We start from the raw sequence: 24,804 nt of genomic DNA on the forward strand, positions 1-24,804 counted from the left end.
TTGAACTATCTGGTTCCTATGTAAAGTTTTTAATGAGCTTACAAGTTAATTTTTATTTTATTTATTTATTTATTTATTTATTTATTTTTGGGTTTGGGGATCACAACCAGCAGCACTCAGGGGTTACTCCTGGCTCTGTGCTCAGAAATCACTCCTAGCAGGTTCTGTGGACTATATGGGATACCTGGATTCAAACCACCTTCTGTCCTGGATCAGCTATATGGAAGGCAAACACCCTACTGCTCTGCTATCTCTCCGACCCCACAAGCTAATTTTTAGGCTAAAAACACAGATATAGTGATTAGCCAATAATAACCATTCTGAGGTGCCCTTTGCAATTAAATTAAGTAGGAAAGACTCAGATATTTGTTGTGCTATTGTTCTTTCTCATTTACAAACATTTTATAGTTTATTCCATTCTTTTATATATTCTCTCCCTTCACTACAAAGTACTTTTACATTTAGCCAAATTAGACGCAGAAAAGGAGGTGTGAATCTTGACACAATTGTGTTTCTACTATCCACTCAAGGTTGTAATTCAAAGAAAATACATGGAAAATTTCTTCTAAGAACAAACAGTATTTTACTGAGATTCCAGGCTCTTGTTCAAAACATCAGTGGTTGCTACCTTCCAGAACTGCCTTCTAAATCTCTGGCCATTCTTCTAAACTTTCTGGAGACTAATAATCTTTATACCTTGAGAAAAGATTTTATTTTACAGAAATAGCAGCAGGTTATTTGAAACCAAGTCTCATGAGTAAGGTGGTGATTTATTGACAGATACATGAGATGATCATATATTTTGAAAAACTTTTTCAGAAATAATCCCAAAGAAAAATGGACTTTTTGTTTTAGCTAAGTCAATCATCAAATCCAACCTTCCTCACCACTCAGAAGCGAGTTCCGACAAAACATGTAACAAATGGCCACTAGCACCTCCAGCATGGAGTTTCCAAGTAACACAAAACTCAACAAAATACCCTACTACACACATGTTAATAAGCAGATACCATTATTAATCAAAATTTGATTGTTATCATCTAGTGTATTTTATTTCCCAGAGAATGAAAACTACAGCTGACAAAAATTCATATATGATTCACATAAGTCACTGATAAAAGCAGAAACCAGAATAAGACCAAGTACAAAATTAGTACTTAAACAGAAACCTGCCCCTACTTTTGGAATTAGCTTAATAGGTCAGGAGGATGATTTCCATCTTGACCACAAGATTTAGTGTCAATTACTATATTATTCTTACCTCCCCTAAAATGCAGAGATTAAATAGCTATAGTTATTTTATCTACATAAATGAATATAATAAACAGGATACATTTACAAAACTTTTAGTTTATTTAATTTATGCTATCTCATGATTTTCCTGTTGTGGTCTACATAAAGCACCTTTTTTAATGGCTCATTTGGAGAACTTTATAGAAACAACATTAAGGATATCATGTTAGGAGTTTACTCTGACCTTGGACTCCCCCAGCTCCAGAATCAGGGGTGCCAAATTCCCATCAAATCTATGGTTTAGTTTTTATGAATCCTGAGGAAAGACACCTTCACTCAAGCAACAAGATATCATAGTAAAATTATATGGTATCTACAAAAAGTGTTCCCTGCTCCAAAACATAATTACATTCTGTCCTCTCCAACCTAGACTATGCCTTACCCCATTCACCCCATCCCATATCCACATTCATTCACAAGAGGCCTTCCCTTGGCTACAATAAAGTGCTCCTGCCTAGTGTCTCCATGGGTGCTAATTTCCAAACTGAAGGTGTCCTTCCCCTCACTTCAAGATGATGGTGATCTTCCATTACTCCTTACATATTAGGAAACCAAATTTAAGTAGGCACCATGAACTCCCTGAACCATGCTAATTATGAACCTTTACTTTAAAGTCCCCATAATAGAATCATTGCTGCATATTTCCTAATCCCTTTCAGATCTTACTTCTTGGTGAAAAGTAGGAAAGTATAAGCATCCATCAGAGGTTCGGTCTTTAAAAATCTGGGAGATATGAATATGCAAACCAAGAGTCAAGTCAGAAAGAGTTCATTGCTTTCCAGCCTAGCAGTGTGCAGTTGTGGGAAATTGTCCCCTTAACAAAAATCCCAAGGTCAGAATATCCACATGGCAAACAGTTTAGGTCTTTTACAATATAACCAAATAGTACAACCAAGGAAATGATAGACTACATGAAGGTCAGGAAAGGATAGAATAAAACAGATTAGGGTGTTTTAGGGGTATAGAGTAACATAGACAAAAATAAAATAGGAACTTTTCACCATTCTATAATTTTAGGGTGCCTACTCATTGACTATGTGAAATATTGCAGCCTCTGCTCTTTAAGTATTCACTGGATTTTGATGTGTTACTAAACTGTCCTTAATGTCTCTGTCAACTTAAAGGTCAGTGCTAGAAAACACTAGACTAGCCTGTGAGTTCACTGATGGTTAACAAGGGGACCAGAAAGCTTAAAGAGTACATTTTTTTTTTCTTATTCTCTGTGATCCTGCTGGACAGGAGTTGAATGTGCTAAACAGATTGGCTTGATTGTGGTAAACTTCCACATAAGAGTCAGTGGCCAAGGGATCAACCACAGACCTACCACATTAGATACTCTGGGGCCAATGTATTTGTATTATTCAACAGTTCTTGCCAAACCTAAAGTGAGAAAGTCAGGTCAAAGCAATGCCTGAGCAGAGAACAGTGTGGGGAAGATAAGGAAGTTCTCTGCCCTCTTTCCTACCATTCTGAGATCAGCACATAGTGCAGGAACACTGCCCTTTCATTATCTGAAACACCACTGGGGTGCTCTATGTGGACATTATTAAATTCCTCACTTCAGTTAGAATGGAGCTGAGACTCATGGCCAGAAGAAAGTGTGGCCCTGGGGATCGAAAACAGGTGTTCACAAGTGCAAAGCACAGGATCTCCCACTGAGTACATTTTCATTCAACAGTACTCTGCTGTCCACAAAAGAACAGAAATATTCAAAGCAGCAGCCACAACAAAAGTTTGTTCAGAAACACTCTGCTTCCTGAAGTCTAATCAGGTAATTCTGATGCAAAATGATGAGTTTTCAGGAAGCATAGAGAATGAAGTGTTTTTTCGTAAAAGAGGGACTAGGAATGCCTTCACCAAGAGGTGGGCTTTGAGCTCACCCTGAGAAGGAAATAAATGAAGAATTAAGTGCACAGTCTGTTATGGAGAAGGGAGAGCACAGTCAAGATGCAGAGTTGGGAACCAATGTTCTATGTTGATATTATGGGTTCCTTATTGTGAATCCCACATAAGAGATGTTAATAAGGAAGTGAAGCTGGATGGTTCCACCTGCCAATGAAGAGTGAGCCCATGGGAATCACAAAAGCATTTATAGGAGAGAATCCTTCACCATTTCTTTCTCCACCAAATCTTGCTTATTCACATGCAACAGAACTATAAATCTTGCTGTGCTGCTCTGGGAATGCTATTACAACTGTCTAATTATAATTTTGCAATCTATATGAAAAGGTCCATCCTTAGAACAAAAGCTGCAAGAAAGACCCATCCATGTCTGTAAAATTTCCCAAAAAATGTGTGCAGTCTAGTCAAGCTCACGCTCAAATCCCTGCTGGTCTCCTGACTGCTATCACACTCAGTTGCTATAACAACCTGCCACTCACTTCTCCTTTATACCAGTAACCCAAAGACAGCTGGATCCAGAATAGGTTAACTCAAACATAAAGCCAAAGACACCAGTGAAGGAAAACGCAGTAGGGAGGTAATTAAAAATGAAATCACTATTCCCTTAATGATCTTTAAAAGCAAATGGTAATGTTGATTCTCTAACCCATGCAGTGCGTGTCGTACATGGCAGGCAAACATTTTATCCCTGACCAAGCAAGAAAGATACCACATCAAATCTCAGTCATTCCTAAACCTGCCCTCCCTGCCAGATTACTCTGCAGGTGATGATCCCAGGTCCCTCTCTAAACTTTTCACAAACAGAAGCAATTCTCATACCATATTCTTTTGCCTCTCCCTGAAGTGGGGCAGGGAGGGGTGGGGAACTCTGTCTCTGGCATAAAGCAAATTTTTCCCACTCATGCTTTTACCCATTCTTCTTGCTTTTGCAAAGTATTACAGCTACATCCATTTGCTCTCTTTTAACTTTATCCTCCTGCCATCTTGACTTTTCTTATAGAATGTGTCCCAGATTCACTTTTCTGAACTTTCCTATTAAATTACAGAGCTAATAAGAATCTCTAAGAATTTATAATAAGAAGTATCCAAAGTGACCAAAAGTTGGTCAAAATTTATTAATATGATAGGAAATACATGAGGAAAATGTGCACAGTTAGATGGTTTGAGTCTATAAAATAGGAAGTGTCCTTTTTTAAAAAAAAATTATGGGCAGAAATGACTTGGAAGTGCAGGGTGTGTTTGTGTGTTTGTCAGTGTATGCACAAGCACGTACACTATTGGAAAGAAAAAGGGAAAGTAAATTGGCTGTTTCTCTTTTTTTTCCTTTTTAATACTATAAGTCAGAAGAAACCAGAACACTACTTAAGATGAGTAGCTTGTATTGTGACTGCAGGGATCAGTTCTCAGAAAATTAAAAACAAAATGCAATTAAAGTGTGGATAAGCACATTTTAAGATCCAGTGTCATTTTGTAAAATTCTCAGGAACCTCAATAAAACTTAAATAAAACAATCCTGCTGACTACCAGTTGTTTGGGGCCGGAGATAGCATGGAAGTTAAGGTGTTTGCCTTGCATACAGAAGGTCATTCTTCAAATCCTGGCATCCCATTTGATCCCCCGAGCCTGCCAGGAGCAATTTCTGAGCCTGGAGCCAGGAGTATCCCCTGAGTGCTGCTGGGTGTAACCCAAATTAAACAAACAAAACAAACAAACAAAAAAAAAAAGACCACACTTAAATAAAACACCTCTTTGCTCATTTTCTATCCAAAGTAGATACCATTCAGATAAGTCTTGTGTGTACACACTCATTTATATTTTCATTTATTTTGACCATTATTTAAACATTTTAATGACTTAAAATATTTCTGTAGATATTTGAAAGTATTAAATTTCCATGAAAGTTAGAGAACAGAGGAAGGGTTTGGGCTCGGCTATGAGACATTGGGAAGGAGAGGTAAAATTTTGACAAGCCAATACGATGAACCATAGTTGAGCTTTTCTAATCTCCTAAGTATACCTATGCCCAGTGGTCATTCATGGCTGAAAGAGAACCCAGTACACAGTTATCAAATTATTTCTATCCACTATCTCATATGGCTTTCCATTACTCCTTAGCATCTTTGGAGCACTTTATACAACACACCAACAGCAGGAGAAATGATTAGCTCCCCACCCTTCCCCTGACAAGGGAGCCCTTCTCAGGTAAATAGATGAGCCCTTACTAGCCCAGATGCCTTGCCTACCATTCAGCTCAAGTGAATTAGAAGCAAAATTCAGTGGACTGGCCAGAGGATTCCCTAGCAGTGGCACATCTACCATCTGTCAGTGCATGAAGACTTATTCCTCAAGTACGCACTACACAGAAACACTGCAGTAAGAAGAGTCTTTGAGTATGATAGAAGGAGGCCCAAGCAGATGATGGAACTTGTCAAAGTTGCAGCTAATAAAAAAAAAAAAAAAAAAAAAAAAAAAAAAAAACAGGATTATGTGGGGATCTGAATCATAGCCCTGCTCCTGGGAGAAGAGGTGTCCTTTGAGCAGGAGGTGAGATGGAAGTGTTAGCAGGGGAGGCCAAAGAAGGAAGACAGGCTTTCAAAGGAGACTTCACAGGGAGCCTCACCCACGAGCCCTCTCTCTGAATCAGGACCTTTGTGTGGGATTCAGTGCTTTCACTAAATCAACATTTAAAGTTCCAGCCTACACAGCTCCATCACATCTCAGAAGATCGTGAGACTTGTTGAAAGCAAAAACACCTGGCATGTACAAAGGGCAGCCCTCTAGGGAGGACTGCAGATAAACTGGGAAAAGTCTATTTTAGAGAAGGAGGGTCATCAAGCTGCACTGGCAATTATTTCAGCTCTGAGCACAAGACCCCATAAGGATGCAGAATTGGACTGTGCTTCACAAAATTAAAAGCTGTTTGGCATGAACAGAAATTGTTTCTTGTTGAAGGAAGTTGTGGCAAATATGATTACAGGGACAAAATCTACAGTTTCAATGAGATGTATTTCTGTACAAAATATGCATAGGTTCATCTTTCCCTCTATTGGTGTTTTGGGCAGCAGAAGGTTCTTTCTCTTGTTGATACTATATTCATGTTTAGAACAATTAGCTTTCCTACATGTATTTGCTACCTTTCACTCACTGTTAAGAGATATCTCTGAGACTTAAGCAGTTACAAAAGCAGTATTCACACCCAAATGCTTCCTAAAAAATTACTCAACTGTTTCTGGCAACCCATTACAGGATTTTGGTTATCAAACACTGTAGAAAGGTTTATGCAGATAGGTTCCTATGGACTCATGGCCGTCCTAGAAAATGTTGGGGTAGCACCCTCTCCCCCTAATAACCTTCTCCAAAGCAGGGTCTTCACAGAAGTTTTCTAAAATTAGTTCTAACTGTCTCAATTCTTTCAGGGTTCTTCCTTGAAGAGAAATAATTTTCTTAACGAGTTTGGCTAAGTACAGCCCCATAGGTCACAAAGTCTAAGCATATAGACTTCATTAACCTCCAGAATAAAGATCTATTGTGTTTTTAAGCCAAATTTACCAGGAATTTCCAGCGCTGATCTCCAGAACCCAATTAAGTTCAGGCAAATGACACATTTGAAAGGATTTGTCTAAGGCTGGTTGGAAAAATATTGCCCTTCAGTGCCATGGTCCCCAGTAATCAATCAGATGGCATTATACTTTTAGTTCACATTTGCATCTGCTTTATATTTTTAATTATTGGGATTACTGGCTTAGTAGAGTAAAAATGGAATAGGGATAAACATTATTCTTTAACTGGAATTTGTTTTAGGCTGCCAGTGCTTTTATTCAAGACTTATTTGTAAAGTTTTCTGACATCCATGATCGGAGATGGGGGGCAGCACAGCCTGACGGCAGCTTGAGCGGTGACCCTGAGGTGCATTGTCAGCCAGGGCAGGAACTCCCTTCAGGACAGGGCCAGGAGAATGGGTAATAATGGGGAGTGAAAGCAGCATTAGAGAGAGATATTTGCTATGTGAGAGTCTGAGCTTCTGCCTGAAATTCAGCGGTGGAGGCTTGAGACATGGTTCTGAAGAGCAGTTTCCTGCCAACAGTGAATTTTATGACTAAGACCATAAAACTAACTCTAGGGCCAGAGCATGGCACAATGGTAGGGTGTTTGCCTTGCACACTGCTGGCCAAGGACGGACCTTAATTCAATCCCCCTGGCTCCCATATGGTTCCCCAAGCCAGGAGCGTTTTCTGAGCGCATAGCCAGGAGTAATCCCTGAGCATCACCGGGTGTGTCCCCTCCCCCCCCCAAAAAAAAAACTACCTAAATCCATAGATTAGAGAGAGCTAGTAGAGACTTCGCTTTGCAAACAATGATCTGGGTTTGATCCCAGAACCCCACGTTTGATCCCAGAATTCCCACTGTTTCTCAAGAACCACCAGGAGTGATCACTCAGTGAAGAGCAGGGGTCTCAAACTCGATTTACCTGGGGGCTGCAGGAGGCAAAGTCGGGGTGAGGCAGGCCGCATAAGGGATTTCGCTTACTGAATATTCACAATAAAAAATCGCATTAGTAAGAAAAAAAATCGCAAAAAATCGCATTAAACATTTGCATACCCTGAATGGAACTGCTGGGGAATGCGAATGTTTAATGCGATTTTTTTCTTACTAATGAGATTATTATTGCGATTATTCGGTAAGCGAATAATCGCGAATACTGCAATATTTGAAGGCCGGCCATGGGCCACAAAATGTTGTATGGAGGGCTGCAAACGGCCCGCGGGCCGCGAGTTTAAGACCTCTAGTGTAGAGCCAGGAGTAAGCCCTGAATATCATCAGGTGAGTCCACACAACTAATTCCAAGTTCCCCAAAGACCCAAGCACATTTCTGCAAAAATCTTCATCTGGCATTCTTGTGGGCATATAGACAACCAAAGGCTGAAGAATCTCCCCATTCTCCAAGTGCAGGAGGATTTATTACGAAAAATGAAAATAAAGAAGTCCAGGATGGCAAGTTGGCCTAGCAGTCTGACCCTGACTCACATTCTGTTTCTTCATTTCACAGAAGGTTCTCGCATGTCTTGGTGATCAAAGCAGGACCTCAGAGACAGGCTGGCCATAGACACACTTCTTCAGGGTGCAGAGCAACTCAGCACCTTATAATATTATAAGGTACTAATATTATCTTAGAGTAGAAGTGTAATCAAAAACTCATTGGTCTTAAATATCCACTGGACAGAAAGTATCAAGGGACCAATGAGGAAGTTCCTAGCCTAGGCCTCAACCTAGGATTTGTACAGAAACCAAGATCTCTAATTCCAGAGGTATAACTTTGACAACTGCGACTGAGCAGAACTTCTGAAACTGCTGAAATACTATACCCTAGGCTGTGTCCTAGGTTCTGAACAGAAACCAATTACAGAAGACTGATTACAGCAACAGTGATGGAACAGAACTCCTAGAACCATAATGAAAAACTCTCTCCTAGCCTTCACCCATTACCTACACAAATAACAAGATCTCCAGCTACAGAGGCAGGATATCATCACCCACATCTGAATGGAAAGTTTCCTGGCACCATAAAAAGCCCTTGGGGTGTGCAAATGAGTGAGCCTGGAGCAGGTAGTTGTTCCCATGGCTGTATGCTTCAAGGGCGGAGAAACCCTGTATCTCTTAGTCCAAGAGAATTTTCCCTATATTTACCATGCCTGTGAAAAAAAAGAAATACAACCCCCCCTTTTTTTTAAGAAGTTGCTGATCTGTTTGTTTGTTTTTTCTTTTTCTGTAGCTGATGGTTTTGGTTTTTGGCTTATTCTGTGTTTATTCTTTTTGTAATCTTGTTGATACTCCCTTATTGTTTTTTGTTTTTGGTTTGTCTTGTTTTACTACCTTTTTCTTCTTTTTCTCTTTCTTCTTCTAAATGGATATTTATAACACCTAGATGAACTCCTCCTAGTTTTTCTCTTTGTTTGCCTTTTTTTTTTCTTTTTTTCCTTCTTCCCCCAGATGGTACCAAGGCCAGTTGAATGTTCATTTGGTGGAAATAAAAACTGATCAGACATGAATACCAAATCCAAAGTCAATGACAACAGAATTGACACCCAATCTACAACAAGCTATACAAGGGGGGAACAGTTGCACTAGCATTACCAGTGTAGAGGAGGAAGATGTGGGATGCATGCTGGGAACAGGGGTGGAGGGAGGACAACACTCATGGTGGGAATACCCCTCACTCATTGTCACTATGCACCTCAAATATTACTGTGAAAGAATTGTAATTCACTTTGACCACAATAACAATTAGGAAAAAAAAAAACTCATTGGTCTTAACATTTGCATAAGGTACTGACAGTAATTTGCAAAAGAAAATTTCAGAGTAAGGTTTGTGGAAACTCTAGTTTCCATAGTGGTTATTTGTAAACCCAGACCTTTTCTGTTTCTGTCAACTTTAATCATGTTTGTACACATTAATTCCAAAGGTCAATAAAATTATACAAACATGCTATTATAAATTTTATATTAAACTTTTTGTTATGATTTGTTTATCTTATAGTGAATAACAGCTTCCTATGTTATTCCTCTCCCACACAGTATTTTAAATTCTAATGCATAATAACTCCATTTAATATAGACTGAATTTTTTGCCAGATTTTGTATTTTTATTATTTTGGGTGTTTTAAAATAGAAAAGTGGCTGTGCACTGGTATTGTTTGTTTTATTTCTATTTGTTTAAACATTTAACTGCTGGTACATAATCAAGACTCCATGATTTACTTTTTAAAGCATGATTATTTTAATAGTTTATATATACATAAAAATCATCCATTGCGGGGCCGGGAAGGTGGCGCTAGAGGTAAGGTGTTTGCCTTACAAGCGCTAGCCAAGGAACGGACCGCGGTTCGATCCCCCGGCGTCCCATATGGTCCCCCCAAGCCAGGGGCGATTTCTGAGCACATAGCCAGGAATAACCCCTGAGCGTCAAACGGGTGTGACCCAAAAACCAAAAAAAAAAAAAAAAAAAGAGAAAAAAAAATCATCCATTGCAAGTTTTCTTAAATTATCCTCCATTCATTTTGACAATATTTCTATAACTATGCTATGCATTTACCAATGTCTATATAAACATAAGTAGATACACATGTACTGAACAAGTTGACATTCATGCTATCGAGTGTTCTGAGCTGTGTTTTTAACTTGGCGATATATCTTGACAATCATTATTTAGCAGTACAGTCATGTATCATTTAACAGTGTAAATATGTTCTGAGAAGCACATCCTTACATGACATCTGTTGTGAAACATCATATAGTATACTGATATAACCCAAGAGATACAGCTTTCTATCCAAGATTATACACAGAGATCACCTTCATATATGTGGTACAGCATTGGTCACAACTATCCTAATATTACATGTACAATTATCTCACATCCTACTCAAATCCTAATGGTGTTACCATATTTCATGATTAGACCATCCTGTGTTCCATCATTGAACTCAGTAGTAGATTCAGGAAGCCCTTGCTATTATACGTTATAAGAATAGCAGGCCCTAGAGTTATATAGGTCTCTGCACAATACTGTTTCCTATCCTGCTACAGAATCTCCAAACAAAACTCCTTATAAATAAGGCCTTGGATACATATAGAGAGAGTAACTACCCTCTCTATAAAATTCTTGGTTCCTCTAAGTAACACTATCTATATCTCTTCCACTGGACTCATAAGAGGTTGGGTTCCTTTGTATATCAGCAATAAATAGATCCAAAGAGCAGATAAATAAAGATAACTTAACCCATTCAGTTATTCAGTTATTCATTAGGCAACACATATTTTTATGTGCAAGTGCTGTTGTAGAAATCATGAGACACACTTGAAATTACTGGAAAAACTTACATCCCAGGGATGTCCTGGAATAAGAAGTCATACAAATCTGATATGGTCTACCTACCATGATTCTGCTATTGATTCCAATAATATTTACATAGAACAAAATCCCAACCAACCTCCTGACCATGGAAGCTTACCATTGGATAGTCAAGAAATTAATTAATAGATAAACTCTTAGCATGGAATTAAATCATGATAATAGAAAAAAGTAGAGTGGAGGGCAGAGTACTATTCTAGAAAAAGTGTCAGGAAAACACTCTCAGAAATTACATTTGTAAGAGAGAGTATTATGAGTGTTCTATGGAAAACTAACTTCATGTGCAAAAAATTTTCCAAGTGTGTGGCTTGTTTGGGGAAGAGTTAGAAAGTGAGGCTTAGTGAGAAAAGAAAAGAGTGACATGAGATGAGAGTAAAGTGGAATCTGGAAACCAGATACTGCAAATTCCTGGTTATGATGATATGTTGACTTTTTCTAAGCATGAAAAAAAAAATCAGAAGTTTTTGAGCCAGGACATGTTCTAAACAAATTTATGTTTTAAAGACTTTTGTTAGCTGGTGCATGTCAAATTGATGAAGCTGTGAATGGAAGAGGATGAGTATAATCAACAAAATCACACAGGAGGCCAATGAGTAGCCCAACACACAAAGAACTAAGTTATAATGCTAATAATGCTAGTTGTAAGAAGTTAAAATCCTCAAAATAGGTCTTGAAAGCAGAACCATTGACTAATAAACAGAAGGTATGTTGTAAATGAAAAGGAAAAGTTGAGGATGATTCAAGATTCTAGAAGAAAGGTGCTTTTAAGGAAATGAGCATTCTGAGAGGACCCAGTATTGGAAATGTGGAAATCAAGTATCTGCCTTTATATTAGTGAAGTATGAAATGCCAATGGGGGGATGAAGCAATAATAAAGCAGGGAGAGCACTTGCCTTGCATGCAGTTTACCCAGGTTCAATCTTCGGCATCCCACATGGTCCCATCTACCCGCCCACACCCTGTGCAGAACCAGGAGTAAACCATAAGCACTACTGAGCATGAACCAGAAACAAAAACAAAAATGCCAATAGGATATCTAAATACAGAAATCAAGGAGGATGATCTGGAATTCAGGAGAAAGACCAAGTACTAGAGATACTTTGAGGGCCCTCTGCCTAAAAATGGCAATTGGAATCATTGAACCAAATGAAGTCACTAGGAATAGCTATAGGAACTAGTGAAGAAAAGAGGTACTAGCATTGTATTTTTGGGTTCTCCACCTATTTGAATGTAGAAAGGCAAGAGTTTTCTAAAAAGTGGGTAAAAAAGATTAGCCAGTGATAGAGGAGGAGATCAGTGGGAAAGGGCACAATGTTCATGGAGATTTAGGGGGAGGTATGGAAGAAAAGGTACAAAGATTCCTGAGACAGCTAATACAGGCATCCTGTGGACCTTGCCTCTTTATTTTAATGCTAAATTTTAAGTTTATATTTTAAATCTTGATGGTTTTATTTAAGTCTCCCCAACAAGCTTCAGTTTTGTTGCACCAAATGTATATGGAGGACTACATATGCACAAGGACTTGCACACTTGAGAACAAGGAAAGGTCAAAGGATACTAAGCCCAAGGGAGAAATGATAAATCAATGTAACTGCTAGTCTTAGTTTTGTTAGCTTAGGAGCCTATGGATTAGGCTATTTGAAACAAATTCTTCTACAGAAATACAAAAAGAGTCAACTTGACAAATAAATGGTCAAAATCATCAATTTTTCTGTAGCCTAATACATCTTCCTCCAATTCATTAAATGTTCTGACCTCAGTCGCCATTCCTCTTGTTTTCCTATGAGATCAATTAAGACTACAAAAGGTGTCATCTTTAAAGGCTTGTTGCTGGGGCTGAATTATAGTAGAGAAGAGAAGATATTTTCTTTGCATGTGCCAACCCAGGATTTGATCCCTGGCATTCCTGTATGGACCTCAGAGCCTTTCAGGAATAAACACTGAGCACAACTGGGTGTGACCCCCAAATACAAACTATATAAAAAATTTAAAAATAAAGTCTTGTTGCTGGTTTGGGAAGCTTACCTTCAGTTTAAAATAAAGAAAGTCTGCTTTAACAGAGTTTACTTATTCTTCAAACAACTTAAAAATTGTTGTGTGATTTTTTAAAACAAAATAACTTTTGTGATGTTTTTCTCATTGGAAAACACAAATAGATTTAATTAACCTCAGCAAACTAAAAGTGTTGTAAAATAATCTGTTTACTTTCTCCTCCCATGCTTTTATTTCCTGACTTCTAATAACAGCTTTTATTTCCCTTTCAGGCATAAATTTCCATGTAAATCAAACCAATAGAGAACAAAATGGAAAGCTTTAAGTTTCTCTTTGAGTCAAACCCTTTTATTCTTTTTAAGTCTCCTAATGGGTTTTTATTGGACCTGACCTTATAACATCCCTGTGTTTGGAGGGATGATATGATTATCAAGCACATAGTCTTTTATCTTTGTAGCTGCCATATAGTGCCTAAAATTAGTAATTAAATAAAACACTGAAACACTCCCCCATCAAATGTCAGCATTTACAATATGCCAGACTTGTTGTCTAAGACTCCTTTTAATCCAACATACATTTCCCACTACCTGTTACCTATCTCACCTTGAAGATTACTCATATTCATCATATACTGAAACTTGGTCCTTCCCCACCTCAGTTAATGATCATTTCATCATATTCCACTACTAAATACACATTAGTTACTAGGAGTCTTCCTTAAGGCTTCACTAGATGCAATATCTACAAGCAACTTCCAGTAAATCCAGTAAGCTCTCCCTCTACCGTATGTCTTGAAGTTCTCCACCCTGTTTCAACTTTGACCTCACACCAACACAAACATCCCTACCTAAATTATGCAAAAACCTCTAGTGGGTCTCTCTTTTTCCATACTGTCCCCTTCCAATGCAGGTCCAATATCAAAATGGTTGTCTCATAGACAGTCATGTTGAGAAATAAAATGAGTAATGTAACTTATTTATAACTTATAATGATTTGTAGCCAAACAACTGTCCCAGCAGACAGAAATCATTCAAAACACAATAGTGCTGAATTACAACATAGTTACTACACAGCGTAAGGAGTGATGAAATCATGCAATTCTCTGCAACATAGATGAAAATGGAGGGCATCATGTGAAATGAAGCCCCCCCAAAAAAGAACAAACAAGATGATCTCATTTACATGTGATAGGTAGAACTACACAAGGAAATGCAATGTTTGAAAAAGAAATAAATTGGGGATGGGAGAAGAGAAAGATAAGAAGCAATGGGAAACAGAGAAAAAGGTAATGAGCAGTAGAACTAAATAGTCAAATCAAATATTCAAATGAGAGATCTAGCCTTCAACAACTGAACTTAAAAATGTGCCTGTCAAGGTGACAGACTAGGGCAGTAGTGTGTGGGTTGGGAAGGAAAACTTGGTAGTAGAAAGAAGACAGTGGTTATGGGACTGGTGCTAGAACAAAGTATGTATAAAACCCAATGCAAAAAAAAAAAACAGTGTATTAATAACATTTTTTAAAAGAACAGAGTTCCAAAAGTAAAGGGGAAATGCAGTTTCTAATTTAATAATTCACACATAATATAGTGCCCAATGTTATTCTTAATGATGAGCAATCATCATTCCATGAAGGGATGAAGAGTTCACATAGAAGAGCCAGAGAAATTGTACATTTGGTAAGGTACTTGCCTTGCATGCAGACAACCTGGTTCAATCTCCGCACAACATATGAGTGTTCACTAAGAGTGATCCCTGAGTGCAGAGCCAGTAGTAACCCCTGAGAACCTCCTGGTGTGGCCAAAAAATCAAAAAGAAATAGAAAAACAATGAAATATTTGGAGGTTGGAGAGATAGGTAGGTAGGTAGGTAGGTAGGTAGGTAGGTAGGTAGGTAGGTAGGTAGGTAGGTAGGTAGGTAGGTAGGTATGTAGGTACGTAGGTACGTAGGTACGTAGGTAAGTAGGTAAAATGCTTGTCTTACACACAGACAACTCAGGTTTGATACCTGGCATCCCACATGGACCCCTGAGCCTTTCTAGGAATGATTCTTGAGTGCAATGCAAGGCATTGTACATGAGCACCACTAGGTGTGACCCTCCCTCAGAAAAATCACATATGAAGCAAAATCAATAACCTTAATGTTACAAAGAACTCAGCTAAGAGGAAGGCAAGATTTCTGGAACTTAGCCCTTTCAAATAATTATTTAAAATTTAATAATTCTTACCATATTCTTTATGACTATACACAATTATAAAAATTTTTATGGCAAATCACTGAGATTACATGCACTGGGAAAGTTTTTATGACTTTTTTCTGAGTCTATTTCTCATTCCTAAGTGACCTCACTACTTAGTTACTATTGGACTAAAAATAAATTGATGAAATATCTCTTGTATGAATCTGTTTTATTTATAATGCATCAACTCACAAATATTGGAAGCTAAGGATGCTATCATCTTTAAAATGTACAAAAGAAAACAAAATGTTATCTTATGACATGAAGATTTTTTGCTCCCAAAGTCACTTCCTAGAGCCATTACCATGGAAACAGGACTTTGTTCCCTGAAAAAAAAAAAGATGCCAATAATCAGGTGTCATACAAACAGGTGAAAAGAGAACAGAAATCACCAGCCAATCATTCCTACATCAGTGGGAAATACATGAATAGTGGCACTTGGGGAAGAGAATAGCAGACAGTTCATAAATACACCAACTTATTTTCATTTCTAAGTATATCATTCAACAACAATAAAAAGAAATTTCCTTTTCCATTCTAAAAAGAGAAGGTTTTGAGCAAAACCATTTAATAGATCACAGAGTTTCAGCTTAAATCCACTGTTCCTCTACACAGTCTCTGTAGTACCCTATCACCCAAGGTCACAGAAGGTTTGCAAATCAAATGCAGAAGGGAATCAGGGCAAAGAACTACTTCCTCTCCTCCCATCACCTCACCTCTTTGGTAATATTCCATTTCTCTGATGACAAAAGAACAGAGAACAGAGGTAGGGGAAGACTCAAATCAAACGCTATAAACCTATGAACTTCTTAAACTGTATCTCAAACATTCAGTGACTAATTCTTTTTCAATTTTTTCCTGAGAGACTTGCTATCATATCAACAGCTTTGAGCCTTAAGAGAGAAATAATTTGCAAACCATGAAAAAGACTATTTTTTCTTAGTAAATGTCTAAAACAGAAAATTTCATTTGCATTCAGAATTAGGAATGTCGGAAACTATGAATAAGGTTATGAATAAGCCCTTCTTATCCACCTTTTTTTTTCAAGATCTGCATGACAAACAATTCATCAGAAAAGAATTAAGGACAAGCACAGGAAAACTGGATTAGTGACTAGCATCACAGTGTAATGAAAAATGATGTGAGTAAAATTATGTGAATAAAAATATTATAAAAGTTTGAAACTATTCCTTATGAAAAACAAAGAAAAGACAGCGGAAGTAACTGAAAATTGCCCAGAATATAAAGCACATATTATTAAAATTTTTACTCTTTTAATGACCATGAATTTCCATGGTCATGAAGTACCATGAATTATCAACTTATTAATAACTGAGTTTCGAGTATATAGTTTTCCAAAACCATTCTCATTGTAAGTCATTGCAAGTATCATTATCCCTTTACAATGTCCCTGATTTTCCTCCCATTTTCCACCCTGCTTCCTTGAGATTTTTTTAAAATTTAAACACCGTGGTTACAAGGTTGTTCATAATACAATTGTTGCTGTTGCTGTTGTTGTTGTTTCACAGACAAAATTGTTCACGATTGAGTTACAGTCATACAATGTACAGCAACCTTCACCAGTGCACATTTCCTGACACCAATGACCCCAGTTTCTGAGAGGCATATTATTAAGTTTGGTTCTTGTAGTTTGAATTTCATACTTTCATTTCTGTTGGATCTAAGGTTTAGATATATAAATATACCATACCTCTACACCAACAATGAGTATGAGACTCCTAAACCTGTTTCTTCTTATCAACCTCTTACCCCATCTCCTCGATTTCTTTTATTCAGTATCCTTTTCTGTTCCATAATCTAAGAAACAAAGAAATCTAGGTATTCCCCCTTTGATACTTTGCATTCACTGTCCCATTATCCTATATACCACAGGTATGTGAAATCATCCAATCTTTGTCTTTCTTCTTATTTACTTCTTAACATGAAGAGAATCATCTAGCTCCAAGTTGAAGTGAATTATTTTATCTTTCTTTGTAGTTGCATAGTATTTCATTAAATATATAAACTACATCTTCATAATCCACACATTTTTCATTGTGTACCTAGATTAATTCCACAGTCATTCTATTTTCCATAGATGTTGAAGTAGATAATATTCCTACCAACAGTGAGTTCCATTTTCACCACATCCCTGTCAGCATGAATTGCTTCCTGCTGGGTTTTTTAAATTTATGAATATGTATATTTCATTGATGTGAGATGACATTTCATTGTTGTCTTGATTTGGATTTCCCTAATAATAAGTGATGATGAGTATTTTTCTCATGTGCTTTTCATGAGAAATGTCTGTTCATTTTCTCTTCTCATTTATGATAGAACTTTTGTTATTTTTATTGTTGTGGATCTTTGTGAGTTCCGTTGAGTGTGAATATTTTCTCTCATTCACTAGAATGTCTTTTAGTTTTAGCCCATGTTTATTCTGCCATGCAGATGATGTAGTTCAAATTGTTTTTTTTTAATTTTTATTGCTTTTGTCTATGATATCATATCATTAAATACACCTTTGAGGTACAAATCTTTGAGCACTCTGTCAATGTTTACGTCAGTGTACTTTATGCATTCTGGTTTGATCTCAAGACCTTTCATTCACTTTGAAATGACTTTTGTGTAGTGTGAGATATGGATCCAGCTTCATGTGCAATCCAGTTTTTTCAACATTATTTGCTAAAGATACTATATTTACTCCATTTCATTTATCTAGCTTCTTTGTCAAAAATTAGCTTACCATACATCATTCTAAAAAATATACTGTAGATACTCGAGTATAAGCTAAGTTTTCCTGGCACAAAATTTGTGCCAAAAAATCCAAACTCAGATTATATTCGGGCCATACAGATTAGTATTTGATTCGGTGCGCACGCACCAAATCAAGTATACACAGTCTCCAGTCCTCTTCTGCAATCTGCTGGAGGGGGTGGTGCTTCAGCTCAGTTCACAAGTCACAGCTGAGCTGAAGAGGTAGGCAGCTAAACTGAACTGGATGCCACTGAACTATTTAACCCACAATATTCAATGGGGCAGTAAAGTCGTGTAATAAATGTTTATAAATCCTGAATCCTTATAATCAGGGGTTTCAGAGTATAAGAATTCAGAATTTTTTTTTTTTTTTGGTTTTTGGGCCACACCAGGTGAGCTCAGGGGTTACTCCTGGCTGTCTGCTCAGAAATAGCTCCTGGCAGGCATGGGGGACCATATGGGACACCGGGATTCGAACCAACCACCTTTGGTCCTGGATCAGCTGCTTGCAAGGCAAACGCCGCTGTGCTATCTCTCCGGGCCCAAGAATTCAGAATTTTTAACCATTTATTTACAATGCTTTACTGTCTTAAATGGTTTATTCATTTTATTAAAGTTGCCATTGAATACTATGGGCTAATGTGGTATGTTAATGGTATTCAGTATATCAAACAACCATGTATTGTAAATGCAATCATATATTTATTTATTTACTGATTCCTCAATTATTGTAATTGTTTTATTTTTTGGGTTTGTTTCTCTTTTTTTTAATTTACCAGTGGCTGCTGCATTTTCCACCTTGGCTTATACTCATGTCACTAAGTTTTCCTAGTTTTTTAGGATAAAATTGGGGGGTCAGTTTATACTTGGGTTGGCTTATACTAGAGTATATACAGTAATTAGACAGTGATGGGTACTACTTACTGGTTAGGAAACAATAGATAAAGAAGTATCAACTCTTATCAACATATATGCACCAAAGTTTATAAGGCTTTTGCTCACAATCAAAAGAAGTATACTGGGCCAGAGAGATGGCACAGCGGTAGAGATTTAGCCTTGCACATGGACTGACCCAGGACAAACTGTGGTTTGATCCCCAGGGTCCCACATGGTCCCACATGGTCCCCCAAGACAGGAGCAATCTGTGAGTGCATAACCAGGAGTAACCCCTGAGCTTCACCGGGTGAGGCCAAAAATCCAAAAAAAAAAAAAAAAGAGAGAGAGAGATAGAGAGAGAGAGAGAGAGAGAGAGAGAGAGAAAGGAGGAAGGAAGGACGGAAGGAAGGAAGGAAGGTAGGAAGTAAGGAAGGAAGGAAGGAAGGAAGGAAGGAAGGAAGGAAGGAAGGAAGGAAGGAAGGAAGGAAGGAGGGAGGGAGGGAGGGAGGGAGGGAGGGAGGGAGGGAGGGAGGGAGGGAGGGAGGAGGAGAAGGAAGGAAGGAAGGAAGGAAGGAAGGAAGGAAGGAAGGAAGGAAGGAAGGAAGGAAGGAAGGAAGGAGGGAGGGAGGGAGGGAGGGAGGGAGGGAGGGAGGGAGGGAGGGAGGGAGGAGGAGAAGGAAGGAAGGAGGGAGGGAGGGAGGGAGGGAGGGAGGGAGGAAGGAAGGAAGGAAGGAAGGAAGGAAGAAAGAAAGAAAGAAAGAAAGAAAGAAAGAAAGAAAGAAAGAAAGAAAGAAAGAAAGAAAGAAAGAAAGAAAGAAAGAAAGAAAGAAAGAAAGAAAGAAAGAAAGAAAGAAAGAAAGAAAGAGAGAAAGAGAGAAAGAGAGAAAGAGAGAAAGAGAGAAAGAGAGAAAGAGAGAAAGAGAGAAAGAAAAGACTATAACAATCAAAACTTAAAGTGGCCTGCTATACTGGTAGGCCAGGGGGCTAAGGGTGGAGATATGGGATGCCACTGGGAACTTTGGTGGAGGGAGGTCAAAACTGGTGGTGGGAATGGCCCTAATTCACTGTCACTGTATGCCTGAAATCCAAGGAAAGGAAATCCTGAAATCCTGTGAAAGACTTGTAATTCATAATGGTCTAAAAAAATTAAAAATAAATAAAACCAAGAAAAACTTAAAAGATTCATTGAGACTAATGAGAACAATGCAGTCAACTGTCTTAATCTATGGAACTCAACATATATTATTCTTTTGTTTTGGTTTTTTTTTGGGTCACACCTGGCAGTGCTCAGGGGTTACTTTTGGCTCTGTGCTCAGAAATAGCTCCTGGCAGGCTCAGGGGACCATATGGGGTGCCAGGATTCAAACCACTGTCCTTCTGCATTAAAGGCAAACGCCCTACCTCCATGCTATCTCTCCAGCCCCCAACATATATTACTCTTAACACAATTTTCTTCCAGAAGATGGAAAGATAGTATAAGGAGTAAGATGCTGGTCATATATATGGCCAACCCTATTTCAATTCCCAACACTTTGCATATTATCTCCTCAGTCTTGCCAGGAGGGACCCTTGCACACAGAGTCAGGAGTAGAACCTGAGTACTGCTGAATGTGGTTTAAAAGAAAACAAACAAAAATGATACTTTTCTCAGGAATGATATATAAGCATGCTATTTGTTTTCTTCAACATATACTTTGAGGAGAAAGAAAAAGAAAAATTATAGCAAGTTACAGTGTGGTTCAAAACAGTGTCATGTTGGGGCCGGGAAGGTGGCGCTAGAGGTAAGGTGTCTGCCTTACAAGCGCTAGCGTAGGACGGACCTCGGTTCGATCCCCCGACGTCCCATATGGTCTCCCCAAGCCAGGGTCGATTTCTGAGCTCATAGCCAGGAGTAACCCCTGAGCGTCAAACGGGTGTGGCCCAAAAACCAAAAAAAAAAAAAAAAAAAAACAGTGTCATGTTTTTCTTCAGATATATGCTAATGATTTGCTCTGATAAATTGACTTTTTCTGAGGAACTACCATACTGTTTTTCAAAATGACTATACTAATTAATCAATTTCCATCAACAATATATCATAGTTCCTGTATTTTAAAAACATGTATGTATCCTTATGTTATCACTCATTGCAACTTGATTCATAGTATCCAAGATATGGAAGCAATCTTGATGTTCTGTGATGAATAAATAGATAAAGAAAAAATTGGTTTGTGGGTTATACCCTGCAGTGTTCATGGATTATTCCTGGCTCTGTGCTCAGAAATCACTCCTGGCAATGCTCAAAGGACCATCTGTGATGTCAGAGATCAAACCTGGGTTGGCCTTGTGCAAGGCAAGCACCTTACCCACTGTACTATATTTCTAGGTCACGGATAAAAATCATTTGCCAAATATACTAGTAGAACATTATTCAGTCATAAAAAGGCAGAAAATCCTATTTTTGTGATCACAGAGATGAATCTAAAGGTATTAGGTAAGTGAAATAGACCAGCAGATAAAAGCAAGCACTGTATGGAATCACTTCTATGTAAACTTTGAACAAGCAAAAGGCTAATTTCACAGGAAGTGAAAACAGAATGGTTATTACCAGACATCAGAGGAGACAGGGGAAATTCAAAGTTGAAAGCCAAAGGGCATAGACTTTCCATGTTTAGAAGAGGTTTCAGAAACCCAATATATAGCATGCTCATTATAATTTACTTGAGAGAGGCTGAGAGTCAATAGTAAGCATTCAACACATGCATACATACACTCATACATACATGAATTAAGTCTATGGGTTAAGGAAATTAGGTATATCAAATCACCACAGAGCACACTTGAACCATACACAATTTCAACTGTCCATTTTCCCTCAATAGAGAAGAAGGGGGAAAACAAAACAAAATAATAACAACCACCCAGTGTGTTCTGACCTGGGGCATATTGCTACTCAAAGTTCTGCAGGCTGGTACCACATGATTTTCAATCAAGTCTCAACACCCTCAAGCTAAGAACCTAGACTTTAACATCACATAAAAAAAAACTTTCTCTCATGGCTGAGATAGAGACAGAGGAGAGAAATACTAGTTTATTACTTTCAGTGGAGTAAAGATGCACACAAAGTTTTGGATTTTCTGTCTGAGAAGCAACAATTTACCCTCGGGCCCGGAGAGATAGCACAGCGGCGTTTGCCTTGCAAGCAGCCGATCCAGGACCAAAGGTGGTTGGTTCGAATCCCGATGTCCCATATGGTCCCCCGTGCCTGCCAGGAGCTATTTCTGAGCAGACAGCCAGGAGTAACCCCTGAGCACTGCCGGGTGTGACCCAAAAAACAAAAAAACAAAAAAAGAAAAAAATTTACCCTGGCACTATTGCATGCTCTAGTTGTGAAGGAGAACTAGTCATACGAAGAGGCAAAGAAGGAAGAGATGCAGACCATCAAAATGTAGTAAAGTGTAAGGACTAGCAATGGGCACAATGCCCTGTTCTCTGACCAAAGTATTCCCATGGCTCCCCACAGATTAACCCACATATCAAAAGGAATTTGTTTTCCAAGATCCTTCAAGCAAATCAGTGCTCTGATAGGGACTACCAGCTTGCTCCAGTGTCATCTGTATGTTCCCATGACCAATCAACTTCACTGCTCATTAAGGCAGTCTTCTATTAGATATATTCCTACTTTTAATCACATTAAGGCCAAATCTGACTAGCCAGGGAGACATTCTGTATCTACTACATGATTGCATTTCTCTATTACAACTAATTTTGCAGTTGAATTTCACTGGCTAATCTCATGTCCTTGAGGTTGAAGTTCTCAGGGGTTAGGTCACATGCCTGTAGTTCCATAGACTCTCATTATCCTAATGAGTTTGTTTTCTCAAAATGAATACTGGTCTGTAGAACATAACTTTTAGATCGTTGTTTACAAGAAATTAAAATAAATTGAAGCAGCTCAACTTATATCAACCAATGTATTTGCTAAGAGAATATTTAAAAAGAAAATACCTTTTAGCAATATTGTCATGAAATTTTAATAGAAATATAAAAGAAAAGAAAAACTGGAACTAAAGATGTCTTATTTACACAGTACCCTTGTTTCTCACTTTGCTTCATAGCATGAATGCCTCTTTTTATTCCAGTAGAAACTATGGCTATTGAAACTCTAGGAAGATATTCATAAGACTCTCAAATCCTCTTCTCCCAAATCTCAAGGCATCTATGCCTTATCAGAGACTCCTAGCAAAGAAATTCCAGGAGGGGTGCTGAGCACAGCAAGAAGAGCATTTGCCTTGCACAGGGCAGTTACAGTTTCCATCCCTAGCATCCCATATGGTCCCTTGAGTCCTCCAGGACTGATTTCTGAGTGCAAAGTCAGGAGTAATGCTTTAGTTCCACCAGGTGTGTCCCCCCCCCCCCCAAAAAAAAGGAAGGAAGGAAGGAAGAGGAAGGAAGGAAGGAAGGAAAGAAGGAAGGAAGGAAGGAAGGAAGGAAGGAAGGAAGGAAGGAAGGAAGGAAGGAAGGAAGGAAGGAAGGAAGGAAGGAAGGAAGGAAGGAAGGAAGGAAGGAAGGAAGGAAGGAATTTAAGAGTATGTAATTTAGAGTATGTATCTTTGGGGGAGGGGGTCACATTCCAGGCTCTGTTTACCCTGGAAAGGTTCTGTGTACCCTGGAATCAATCTTAGCAGGATTATAAAGGGTGCCAGGGATCAAACTTGGATCAGCTGCAGGCTAGACAAGCACTCTACCCACTGTGCTATCTATCTGGCCTTCTGACTATCAGGTCTTAGAGTATTGAGAGCTATGAAGATGACTTTCTTCTTACCTTTCTTCTGGCTCCTAGGACACATTCCTTCTCTTTAATGGGTACATTAGGGTACATTCAATTAGGATGGAGGAAAGACTCCATTTTCCCGACTAACAAGGATCAAGTGCAATGGGTTCTAAAAAACTGGGCAGAGCAAGTTCTAAGGAATGTTTACTCAGATCATGAAAGCAAGTGCAAGGTAAAAAAACATTCCAAAATAAGTATTTTTAGACTCATTTTTAACATTGTCGTCCCTCCACCTTTCATCATCCTTACCCCTCTCCTCCAGGTCATGGAATATACCTATGACCTTAGTTTTCATTCACACACTGACTCCCATGTTTTAATTACTAAAACATTAAATCTCCCTAAATTAAGCCACCTATTGACCTGAATGTCCTGTAGTATTCCAATCTCAATCAGCTTATAACTGATACTATTTGTCCTCTGGAAATACAATACTTGGTTACCTTCACTTCTGACCAACTCCCCAAAATGGCATTCATTCTAGACTCCTTTTTCCATCCCTCATTGCAATTAGTCCCAATTCTTCTTTATTTTTGATATATAAATTACTTTATTTAAAGACCATCTATCATGTAATTGACATAATCGATCATAACACATTTGTATCCTGATAAGTGGCAGCAAAATTATTGAAAAAAGAAAAAGTGATTCATTTCTTATCAATTTTCCCATCAATCTACTCCATCTTGTCTCAGTTGCCTCAGTTCAACTTTTTCCTGAATTTCTGTAAAAGCTCTCTTATCTTTTATACAAGATGAATGATGTTTGATAAAAGATGAATGACAGTTCTTTTATAAAAGATGAATGGTATTTGTCTGCTTTAAAACCCGTTGAGGCTCCCCCAAATGTAAAGCATTCCTTTTTACAAAAGAGGTATACTAAAACTGTACATACTAAAAATGTACAATTTTATGTGCTTTATTTTTATTTTGGTTTTGGGACCACACAAAGTGATGCTCTGGGATTAGTCCTGATTCTGCACAGAGGAATTTATCCTGGTAGTACTCGGGGGACCATATGGGATGC

At 38.2% G+C, this 24,804-nt stretch overlaps 1 protein-coding gene across 1 annotated transcript in view; it reads right to left on the reverse strand.

Moving 5' to 3' along the window:
- DGKI (diacylglycerol kinase iota) overlaps positions 1-24,804 on the reverse strand; it is a 503,984-nt gene that overhangs the window by 350,066 nt on the left and 129,114 nt on the right. The window lies entirely within an intron of this gene.

The sequence above is a fragment of the Suncus etruscus genome, chromosome 1 (assembly GCF_024139225.1).
Source record: "Suncus etruscus isolate mSunEtr1 chromosome 1, mSunEtr1.pri.cur, whole genome shotgun sequence".
NCBI lineage: Eukaryota > Metazoa > Chordata > Mammalia > Eulipotyphla > Soricidae > Suncus > Suncus etruscus.